Raw genomic sequence first — 12,776 nt, forward strand, 5'->3', positions numbered from 1 at the left:
CCTTTTGTTGATCGCTCTAAGGGGCAAGACATTTGATTAGGTGGACTAGCTCCAGTATAGCAAATGCCACCCTACTTTAATGGAAGTTGTTTAGAAACATAGTGTTTTGGGATCACTACCTTAATGGTTATCTACAAATTTAACACTGCCAATCTCTTATCTCCCAGAGGGCATGGGCAAACTTTTAAATGACTCCGATTTTAGTGTTTGTGACACTGTGCATTAGATGTAAGCCTTTGCAGCAGACCTGAATCTTGAACACAGACTGAGATAAGAGATTTATTTGAAAGACAAGACTTGTTTCTCCAACTGCTGGGTGCTCATAAAACGTGGCAATCAGATAGAGCTGTGTGAGTTTTAAACAAGGAAGAGAAAGGAAGTATTCTTCCACACACTTTGGGATTTTTATCTATAAACGAACTTTCAAGGGAAAGCCTTATTGTCACGTAAGATGCCCTATCTATGCACGTTATTGAGGGAAATAGTGAGGTTAATCTGTAAGATTTTGTTTTTCATAAATGAGCCAGTTTTACCGTTTTAAGGGATTTGATTGATTTAGTGAGTCAAAATAGTCAAATTATTTGTGTAAATTTCCCATGTTGATATAGTATAGGGATTATATGGGTATGTACACTTCAGAAGGCATCCAGAAATTAAGCAGGAGGCCTTGTGTACAGTTTAATGTGGGCCTCATATAGAACAGAAAATGACATATTCAATTCAATCCCAAGATATCTATTGAGTCTTTATTTTGTGTCAGGCATTGCAGCTGTGACTATGGATTGGCTGTGGAGAAAAACAATTCTACCATTTAGAAAAGCATATTTACTGAATACAACACTGCTAGTGAGACAGATTGTACAAAACAGGTCAGGATTGTTTGACCTTAATTGCTATGTCAGCCTTCATTGCCTATTCTAAAGCATGCGGAATATTGGTGTGTTACAGCAAAGATCCAAGAGAACTGCATATTTTCAGGTTATTAATCAAAAAATAAAAAAAAATGATTTCATGAACATGTAAAATCTTCTTTGTTCTTTGGACACACACAAATTATTGTTGCTACATTTTTTCTTTTCTTCTTATTCTTTTTAAATAGGCAGTAGCTATAATTGATTCAGCACTACTTTACCAGAATAAGTAAAGGTCTATTTGCCTTGCATGATATTAAATTAATTCTGTCTCAGAGATAAACAACTTAAATTTTAATGCTTCACATTCAAGAGTGCATCTGTGCCAATATTTAAATAACACAATACATCTATCTTTCAGACTTTGATTCAATGTTTTGGTCTTCTTTGGTTTTAGGCTTTTATTGAAAGCTTGAAATATATCTAATCTTTCTCTTTTCTGGAAAGGTAAGAGTATTGCTCCAAACTTTGCTCAATTAAAGAAATTGTGCAAATCTTACTTTGGATTCTCCTACTGAGTTATTTATTTGACCGGTTTAGAGCAAGACTTACTAGTTTGCCTTATGATTAACCTAAGATTGACCACAGCATCCAATATGTTCTTATAAAGAAATTTGTTTCATGTCCTTCCTCATCTATTTGAATCACTCCCATTCCCCAGATAACTGAAGGTGAGGCATTCCTTATAGGATTTTTATATGAATATAGGTATTTCTTTTTCATTTTTCATACATCAGATGAGCCAGTGGAGTGTGACTAGAATACATTTTCCTTTTCAAGAAATTTTTTCTTCTTTATATTGGCAAATATTCCTGCTGTACTACCTCCTTCTTTATGGAAAGCGTGTGTGTGTACATATAGTTTGTATGATAGGTATAATACATATATATTTTATGGAGAGAGAGAGGAAAAGTATGTGTGTGTCTGTACATATAGACACACACACAGAGAGAGAGAGAGAGAGAGAGATGATCCTTGACATAATGAGGTTACATCCCAATAAACTCATTGCAAATTGAAAATATCATAAGACAAAAATGCATCAAATACACCTAACGTACTGCACATCATAGCTTAGCATAACTTACCGTAAATATATAGTCAGAACACTTACATTAGCCTATAGTTAGGCAAAATCATGTAACATGATAATTTATTATTTTATAACAACATGTTGGACAGCTCACATAATTTTTTGAATATTATACTGCAAGTGGAAAACAACACGTTGTATGGTTACTTGAAGTATGATTTCTACTGAATGCCTATCACTTTCACGGCCATTTTAATGTTGAAAAATGGTTAAGTTGAACCATCATAAGTTTGGGAACCATCTGTACATATATGTGTGACACACTCATTTTGCCTCATGAGACGAGGGAGTGTAAAAAAAAAAATAGGAATCTACCATTATTTCTTCAATTCTGGTAATTTCTTTTTATTTATTTATTTTTTTTTTGAGACAGAGTCTCGTTCTGTCGCCCAGGCTGGAGTGTAGTGGCCGGATCTCGGCTCACTGCAAGCTCCGCCTCCCGAGTTTACGCCATTCTCCTGCCTCAGCCTCCCGAGTAGCTGGGACTACAGGTGCCCGCCACCTCGCCCAGCTAGTTTTTTGTATTTTTTAGTAGAGACGAGGTTTCACCGTGTTTGCCAGGATGGTCTGGATCTCCTGACCTCGTGATCCGCCCATCTCGGCCTCCCAAAGTGCTGGAATTACAGGCTTGAGCTACTGTGCCCGGCTTTCAATTTGGGTAAATTTCTAAAGCCTAAACATTTCTAAGCTTGGGCAAGTTTCTAAACCTTTAAGAACTGCAGTTTCTTTGTTTGCAAAATGGAGCTAATCGTATCTACCTATTTTGGGTTTCATGAAATTTAAATTAATGTGTAAAGCAAATAGATTATGACAAATTGTAGAAAAGTGTCAGCCTTTTCCTCCTTAATGTTAGTTATTGAGTATATTAGTAGGACAAAGCAAATTATTCTTTACTGTTTCCCATGAAGATCCACGAGAAATAGTAAATTATGTATTACATTTTTAATGTATAAAATTGTCAATCTGAAGAAATAGGATTTAGTACTATGAGATAATGATGGTATTGTTTCACATGTTTTCTCAGATGTAACCAAAGTACACTCAGCTGAAATTTTATTAACCATTGAAACTACTCTCTAGCTTGACAAATTGTTTCAGTGAATGGAGTTGGTTTGGAACGTTGTATTTTTCCCCCTGGAAATATTATGTACAACCCAAATGTATATTTTTTACCATACAAACACCCAGTTCATAATTATGCTGGGAAGACTTCCTGATGAGTTTAAATACAACACAGCCCTCAGATGTAGCAGTTCACATTGTAATCTATTAAGCGTTTATAAATAGCGGGCATTTGTGGTGGATAGTCTCCAATGACGGTCACCTCAATCCCTCTCTTCCCGGTACATGTCTGCTGCTCTTCCCGCCAAGAGATGGAGTGTCATTTCCATCTCCTTGAATCTAGGCTGGCCTTGATGACTAGTGTGACTAATAAAATGGGGGAGAAATGATGCTGTGGAGCCTCCAAGGCTAGGTTATAAGAAGTTTCATAGCTTCTTTGTTGATCTTTTGGGATGTTTCCTCTCCGAATCCATCTGCTGAGCTGTGAGAAATCCACACACATGAAGAAACCATGTGTACGAGCCCCCGTTGGCAGCCCCAGCTGAGCTCCCGTTGGCCACTATTATCTACTGCCAACCTTGGATGACCAGCTCAGTCAAGGCTGCCTGTGGCTATTGAACTGCAACCACATAAGAAACTCCAATCACAGAGATAATAATGAATTGTTGTTTTAAGCCACCAAGTGCTGGGATAGCTTATTATATACAATAGAACAGCCTTATAAGCAAATTACATGATGACCTATACAAACACGTTCACATAAAGACGCAGTATGTGTTATATGAAATCTCAAAATATTAAACAGTTTATGCCCTTAATAGACCCAAATTCTGTTTTTCATTTCAATGGGATCAAGTTTCAAAATCATAGTGAATGTATGGTGTTAGACTTGAGGGAAAGAATTGAAATACAGCATTTTGGAACTCTAACCTGCATATACATTCATCCATTGATTATGTATATATGCAAAGCAATATACTAGGTGCTGCAGGGGATAAAAGGATGAATCAGAAAGCTCTACTAATATTAGCATTTTGGAAGCCCCTCCCTTTTCTCCCTGATGACAATAAAACACAGCATTCAAATTTCCTGCTGAGTTTTCATTTATTCATTTCCATATTTTTGACCATTTTTTCATGTTATTAGTTTCTTTGAGTGTTTGAAAGTGTAAAAAGCAAAAGATTGAAGAAAAAGTGGCTAAATACACAATAACACAGTAACCTTAAAACAAATAAACTAGTAAGCAATCTAGAATTTTGATGAAGATTTGTATGTTGTATGTTTTTCCTCAAAAACATATTTTTTACACCTCATAATCTTGCTGTTCTTTCAGCGAGATTTATATTCATGATCTGGTATAAATGACAGGATGGGTCATAGATTATTTTGTAACTCAGATGCTTTAGATGTTATAAACCAACTGCTTATTGCTTTCAAGTATTGTCACTTTTCTAAGAGCCTGAACTCTGATGGGAGAGAAGATGGACTCTACTTCTGACTCTGACAATTATTATTTTTCACCTTGAGTAATTTGGAAAACTCACTAAGCCTAAGTTTCATTATCTGTAAGTAGAATGTAAGGCTGATATTGGTATCCAAATACTATTGTGAATATTTGTTGTAATGATGCATGTAAAGTACTTGCAGGGGTTCTAGCACATAGTGAGAGACACTATTTTTTCTGAGGTCGTGGTCATGTGTGATTACATTACATTTTTTTAGAACAGAAAAAGAAATGGTGATGTTAAGAGTTCTGTGCAATTTTATTTAGGTTCCACAGTGAATCACTGAGGGCAATGTAAGAATTATTTGGACCTATTTACTTCTTACAAATGGTTTTAAAATTTAAAACAATCTTTTCAAAAGCAGCACAAGCATTCTTAAAATACAATTCCATGCAGATAGACCACTTGTCTGGTTAAAGCGGGGATGGGAAACAGTCTTACTTTGCACAGTGGTTATCTTATGACAAAACTCTAATGGCTTAGTGAAGTCCAGTTTAAAAACTACTACATGGGCCGGGCGTGGTGGCTCTTGCTTGTAATCCCACTGCTTTGGGAGGCTGAGGTGAGTGGATCACTTGAGCTTAGAAGTTCGAGAGCAGCCTGGGCCATATGGTGAAACCCTTTCTCTACAAAAAATACAAAAATTAGCCTGGCATGGTGGGGTGCATCTGTAGTCCCAGCTACTTGGGAGGTTGAGGTGGGAGGATCACTTGAGCTGAAGAGGTTGAGGCTACAGTGAGCAGAGATGACACCACTGCACTCCAGCCTGGGCAACAGAGTGAGACTCTGTCTCAAAAAAAAAAGAATAGTAATGTATCAATATTGGCTCTTCAATTTTATCAAATGTACCATGCTACTGTTAATAATGCAAAATGTTAATAGAAGGGGAAACTGCAGAGGTTGCAGTGGACTGAGATGGTGCCATTGCACTCCAGCCTGGGTGACAGAGTGCGACTCTATCTCAAAAAACAAAAACAAACCAACCAAACTACTACACTAGGCTATTATTTATATGTTTGTAGCTCTATTTCTTTCTAGTCCTGCTTTGTCATGTGTTTTAAGCACTTTGAACTATGTATTAGTTTAAATGTCCTCTGCCATTCCTTGCCTCCCTATCAGTGTTTATGCTACTGTCTCCACCTGCATAATCCTAACCTGTGCTTTTGCTTTTCAGCTATAAACCTCATCACACCAGCTTGGGACTGAAAGGATGTCAGGGGAACATGTTTTAAGAAAACAACCTTAAAATGTATTAGCTTCCTATTACAAACCTTTTATCCCAATTAAAAAATGGAATCAAACATGTTTCACCTCAATTGCTCAAGCAGCCTGAGCTACATGTTCATTGCATAGTTTTACGTTGTATAATTTGGGGTCTCTCCAAATACATTCTAGGGAAGTTGGTAAAGGCACTACCAGCTGGTGAACACAGATGCTATTTCATTAACATATTTAGCCAAATCTTGATGAATCCTGATTTATATTTGCTTAAACCAGGAAGTCTAATCTTCTTAAGTTCATTTTCCCAGACTTTCAGAAATCCCCAGTAATGTTTACACATTCATGAAATTTGCCTAGTTATAGGTCTTACTTCAGTAAGTCCAGTCCAAACCACACAGACCTTAGAGTTGTTCCCTAATTCTTATGCTCCACCCTCAGGCTTGACCACTGCTGTCACTAATGAGGCCAGACATCCTTTATATTTGACATGGGTAGCTTGAACCCTGCTTCTGCACCTGTAAAGTATAAATGAGAATGTGCCATGTGTACTTGGTTAGAGAGAGGAGCTGACAGTTTGCTTTAACAAGTAAGTGCTAGAGTAGTGGTAAAAGCTCTTTTAATTAAAAAAAAAATCAAGTTATAAGAATAAAATAGGCACCACATTACCTGACTTCAAATTATACTACAAGGCCATAGTAACTGAAACAGCATGGTACTGATACAAAAAGAGACACAGAGACCAATGAAACAGAATGGAAAATCCAGAAACAAAGCTACATGTTTACAGCTAACTGATCTTCAACAAAGCTAACAAGAACTTACACTGGGGACAGTCTGTTCAATAACTGGTTCTAGGAAAGTTGGATATTCCTATGCAGAAGAATGAAACTAGACTCTTACCTACCTCTCACTCTATATAAAAATAAACTCAAAATGAATCCAAAACCTAGGTAAGACCTGAAACTATAAAACAACTAGAAGAAAACATAGGGGAAATGATTTAGTATGTTGGTCTAGGAAAATATTTTCTGACTAAGACCTCAAAAGCACAGGCAACAAATGCAAAAATAAACAAATGAGGTTATATTAAGTGAAAAATCTTCTGCACAGCAAAGGAAATAATCAACAAAGTGGAAAGCCAACCTAAAGAATGGGATAAAATATTAGTAAAGTATTAATCTGGGAAGGGATTCATATCCAGAATGTACAAGAAACTCAAACATCTCAACAGCAAAAAAACAAATAAGAAACCAAACAATCCAATTAAGTAATGGGCAAATGATCCAAAGAGACAGTTCTGGTAAATATATGAAAAACATGCTGTTATTTTCAACTTTTCTGTTATGTTGTATCTCTTTTATTTATATATGCTTTAAGTTCTAGGGTACATTTGCACAACGTGCAGGTTTGTTACCTGTATATGCATGTGCCATGTTGGTGTGCTGCACCCATTAATGCATCATTTACATTAGGTATATCTCCTAATGCTATCCTTCCCCCCTCCCCTCACCCCACGACATGCCCCAGTGTGTGATGTTCCTCACCCTGTGTCCAAGTGTTCTCATTGTTCAGTTCCCACCTATGAGTGAGAACATGCGGTGTTTGGTTTTCTGTCCTTGTGATAGTTTGCTCAGAATGATGGTTTCAGCTTCATCCATGTTCCTACAAAGGACAGGAACTCATCTTTTTTTATGGCTGCATAGTATTCCATGGTGTATATGTGCCACATTTGCTTAATCCACTCTATCATTGATGGACATTTGAGTTGATTCCAAGTCTTTGCTCTTGTGAATAGTGCCGCAAGAAACATACATGTGCGTGTGTCTTTGTAACGGCATAATTTATAATCCTTTGGGTATATACCCAGTAGTGGGATGGCTGGGTCAAATGGTATTTCTGGTTCTAGATCGTTGAGGAATCGCCACACTGTCTTCCACAATGGTTGAACTAGTTTACAGTCCCACTAACAGTGTAAAAGTGTTCCTATTTCTTCACATCCTCTCCAGCATCTGTTGTTTCCTGACTTTTGTAACTGGTGTGAGATGGTATCTCATTGTGATTTTGATTTGCATTTCTCTGATTGCCAGTGATTATGAGTATTTTTTCATGTGTCTTTTGGCTGCATAAATGTCTCAAAAAGTAGGCAAAGGATGTATCTCTTATAATTAATAAGTTGTTGGAATTTCAAAAATATGTCATAATTATTTTGTTTTTTAAATAGAACATTTAGTGCATATAGATGATGAAATTACCAGTGTTTCAAATTGTTCTGTCTTTTTTCTCCTTTCTTGCCTTTTTAGGAGTATTTCTGATTATTTCATTATTCCCTTTTAGTACTTTGAAAGTTGGACGTTATGTTTCCTTTCTTTTAGTCACTTTTGTAGAAATTATAATGTGAATAATTAACACATCAGAAGTTAATGTCAAAAGATACCTTTACCTCTTTCCCAAGCAATACAAGTCTTAAAATGCCTTAATTCCATTACTTTTCTCTTGATTTATGTTATTTTGCTATACATCTTAATTTTATTTTTATCCTCAATAATGCATTATGATTATTATTGGCTTTATATAGTAAAAATTCATTTATGTTTACTCAAAATTTCCTAATTTATTTGCTGTTTTATTTTTTCTTGCTTTTCTGACATTCCACTGGGATCACTTTCATTTTTTCTGAAGAATATGATCTAAAATTTTATTAGTAAAGATCTGCTACTGGTAAACTTTCTTAATTTTTGCTTGCAAAAAAATGCCATTATTTCCCCCTTTTGAAAAAATAAATTTTCTTTGGATATAGAATTCTACATTGAAAGTCAATTTTTTCAGCCCATTAAAAGTATCATTCCATTATCTTTTGGTTTCACTAATGTTCTTGAGAAGTTAGCTATCAGTCTAACTATTGATCTTTTGAAAGTAATCTTTTGTTTTTCTTTTTTTTCTCTGGCTTCTTTAATATCTTCTCTTTGTCTTTGGTGTTGTCCTTGTTTACTATAATGTGCCATTTCTCCTGGGTAGGGATGTATTAGGCTTCTTTAATCTAAAGATTGATGTCTCTTATCACTTCTAGAATATTTTTCGTGATTATCTTCCCAAATATTGCCTCTGCCTCATTCTCTCTTACCTCTCCTTCTGGGGCTCTGATAAAAAATTTGTTATACATGCTAACTCTAATTCTATCCTTAATTTCTCTTAACTTTCCTTTGTCTACACCCAACCCCCATTTATTTATTTCTTTATGTTGCATAAGGGAGTTTCATTTTTTTTTAACACATTTTAATCAGATAGCAATCTTATCACACATGGTCCAAGAACACTCAAATAATAAATCAAATATAATTAAATATTAAAGTTTGGTCTTTAAACATTGTAGCCAGTGATGCCACACTTGCCTCTGATCTCTCCAATATAAAAGCACATCCACACCTCAGAGGCCACCAAACCGTTCAGCACAGCTTCCTTAACTGAGTTGTTTGAAACTAACAATTTGGGCACTACTATTTTTTAAGGCTCTGAATAGTTCTAGGGATATTAGCAGGGTGGGGAGGAACCAGCTCAACCTTGGTGTCATACCAAAATGTGGCCAATCAAGGTTTCAAATAAGTCACAGCAGCATTCATCAGTGTTGAGGTCTTCACTACAAAGTTGTAGACAAATTGGGCCATCATTCTAAGATGAAATGTTTGTCACCCCAAATGACCAGCTGAATCAGTTTCTTCTAATCTATTTTACGATGCTTAATTTTCTCCTCAGCTGTGTTTAATCTGCTCATGAACACATCAACTGATTTTTAAAATGTAAATAGAAATATTTTTTAAAATTCCAGAATATCGACTTTTATCCTTTCTCAGATTTGCTGGGTTACTTTATATAACTCCTCATAGACATATTAATTCTCCTCTTTAATAAGTATTTTATAATATATACCTAATGATTCTAATCTGTTTTGTCTCAATCTGTTTTGGCTTTTGTTCTTCTAATGGGGCCTTGTGTCAGTGGGTACATAGTTTTAATTCTGAGTTGCTCATTTTTCTTGGGAAATTATTTGTAGGAATACTTTGAGTCCTGGGATAAAAATGAAAATAAAGATAAAATCCAGAGATGACTATTGTTTGTTTCTGTCAAATATCTGAGGGAGCTGTGCCTAGGATCACTGTAAACTAAATTTACAGTCTAAGGTCTTTCAGACCACACGTCATATGAATTAGAGCTATAAATCTATACCAAGGTTGGCTTATGATTAAAACTTTTCAGGGAAGATTTATCCCTTTTGCTCTCTTTGGTATCAAGACATGTTTCCTTATAGCCCCTAATAGGTAGGGAAAATAGAAGGTGGGATGAGCTTACTTCTGATTCACTTTCACTGAGTGTGGAGCCACTTGGGGTCTCAAATTATTGGTTGGGAAGTATCTCTTATAGGCTTCCTAACCTGGGTTAACTCCGCTTTATTTTTAATCCAGCTGAGTCCATGAGGCTGTGAAAATGAAAATCAAGTTTATTGCTTCAGAAACTATGTCTATGACAAAAGCAGCTTTAGTTCTGTGTTTACTATTTAGATTCTGTTTTCCACTTAGTTTTGATTGATAATACTTTACTTTTTTATATCATACATATTTTTAACATGACATTTTATATTTAACCCAGTATTTTTAGTTGTTTTCAAAAGGTTAACCAATAAACATACTGCGGCACTATTCACAATGGCAAAGACTTGGAATCAACCCAAATGTCCATCAGTGACAGACTGGATTAAGAAAATGTGGCACATATACACCATGGAATACTATGCAGCCATAAAAAAGGATGAGTTTGTGTCCTTTGTAGGGACATGGATGCAGCTGGAAACCATCATTCTTAGCAAACTATCACAAGAACAGAAAACCAAACACCGCATGTTCTCACTCATAGGTGGGAACTGAACAATGAGATCACTTGGACTCGGGAAGGGGAACATCACACACCGGGGCCTATCACGGGGAGGGGGAAGGGGGGAGGGATTGCATTGGGAGTTATACCTGATGTAAATGACGAGTTGATGGGTGCTGACGAGTTGATGGTTGCAGCACACCAACATGGCACAAGTATACATATGTAACAAACCTGCACGTTATGCACATGTACCCTAGAACTCAAAGTATAATAAAAAATAAAAAATTAAAAAATTAAAAAAAAGGTTAATCAATCCCTCCAAATTCCCAGCCACTATAATACCTGAAATAGAAATCTCCATTTCTTTCTATACTAGTAGTGAATCACTTAATCATATGCAGACTTGTCACATCTCCTGCTTTGTTATTAATAGTTATTGGATTGTATGACATTTTATATGTATATGCTATCATTCCAATTGCATTGTAAACTGCCCAAAACAAGTTCGTTATGACCTGCATGGCACCTAAACAGTGTTGTTAACATCACTGTTGTCCAGCATATGTTGGCTGATTGAAAAATGGGTTACTATTTCTTCAAGGAGTATTCTGCTTTTTATTTATTAATATAGCACCAGTGACCCACTGGCAGTAAGTCATGCTCTTTAAGTTGTTTTCTACATCCGTGCTGATCTATCTCTACTCCTAGATGCCATTTGTCACCAGGGGATGACATTCATGAAAGAGAAGAGATTAGTAAATGTGAGTGTTTGTGAGATAGTTGTGGCAGAGATGGCTAGTTTTCTTTTTTATTATTATTATACTTTAAGTTCTAGGGTACATGTGCACAATGTGCAGGTTTGTTACATATGTATACATGTGCCATGTTGGTGTGCTGCACCCATTAACTTGTCATTTACATTATGTATGTCTCCTAATGCTATCCCTCCCCCTACCCCCTCCCCACAATAGAACCTGGTGTGTGATGTTCCCCTTCCTGTGTCCAAGCGATCTCATTGTTCAATTCCCACCTATGAGTGAGAACATGCGGTGTTTGGTTTTCTGTTCTTGCGATAGTTTGCTGAGAATGATAGTTTCCAGCTGCATCCATGTCCCTACAAAGGACACAAACTCATCCTTTTTTATGGCTGCATAGTATTCCATGGTGTATATGTGCCACATTTTCTTAATCCAGTCTGTCACTGATGGACATTTGGGTTGATTCTAAGTCTTTGCTATTGTGAATAGTGCTGCAATAAACATAGCTGTGCATGTGTCTTTATAGCAGTATGCTTATAATCCTTTGGGTATATCCCTAGTGATGGGATGGCTGGGTCAACTGGTATTTCTAGTTCTAGATCCTTGAGGAATCGCCACACTGTTTTCCACAATGGTTGAACTACATTACAGTCCCACCAACAGTGTAAAAGTGATCCTGTTTCTCTACATTCTCTCCAGCACCTGTTGTTTCCTGATTTTTTAATGATTGCCATTCTAACTGGTGTGTTCTTCCATTTGTTTGTGTCCTCTTTTATTTCACTGAGCAGTGGTTTGTAGTTCTCCTTGAAGAGGTCCTTTACATCCCTTGAAAGTTGGATTCCGAGGTATTTTATTCTCTTTGAAGCTATTCTGAATGGGAGTTTATTCATGATTTGGCTCTCTGTTTGTCTGTTACTGGTGCATAGGAATGCTTGTGATTTTTGCACATTGATTTTGTATCCTGAGACTTTGCTGAAGTTGCTTATCAGCTTAAGGAGATTTTTGGGCTGAGATGATGGGGTTTTCTAAATATACAATCATGTCATCTGCAAAGAGGGACAATTTGACTTCTTCTTTTCCTAACTGAATACCCTTTATTTCTTTCTCTTGCCTGATTGCCCTAGCCAGAACTTCCAACACTATGTTGAATAGGAGTGGTGAGAGAGGGCATCCCTGTCTTGTGCCAGTTTTCAAAGGGAATGCTTCCAGTTTTTGCCCATTCAGTATGATATTGGCTGTGGGTTTGTCATAAATAGCTCTTATTATTTTGAGATACATTCCATCAATACCGAATTTATTGAGAGTTTTTAGCATGAAGGGCTGTTGAATTTTGTCAAAGCTCCTCCTTGTACCTCTGGTA

The 12,776-nt window shown here is 36.4% G+C and overlaps 1 pseudogene; it reads right to left on the minus strand.

The window, feature by feature from the left end:
• Positions 1-9,149: 9,149 nt before the first annotated feature.
• Positions 9,150-9,454, minus strand: LOC112625456 (annotated as a pseudogene).
• Positions 9,455-12,776: the final 3,322 nt, after the last annotated feature.

Source organism: Theropithecus gelada, chromosome 5 (genome assembly GCF_003255815.1).
Source record: "Theropithecus gelada isolate Dixy chromosome 5, Tgel_1.0, whole genome shotgun sequence".
NCBI lineage: Eukaryota > Metazoa > Chordata > Mammalia > Primates > Cercopithecidae > Theropithecus > Theropithecus gelada.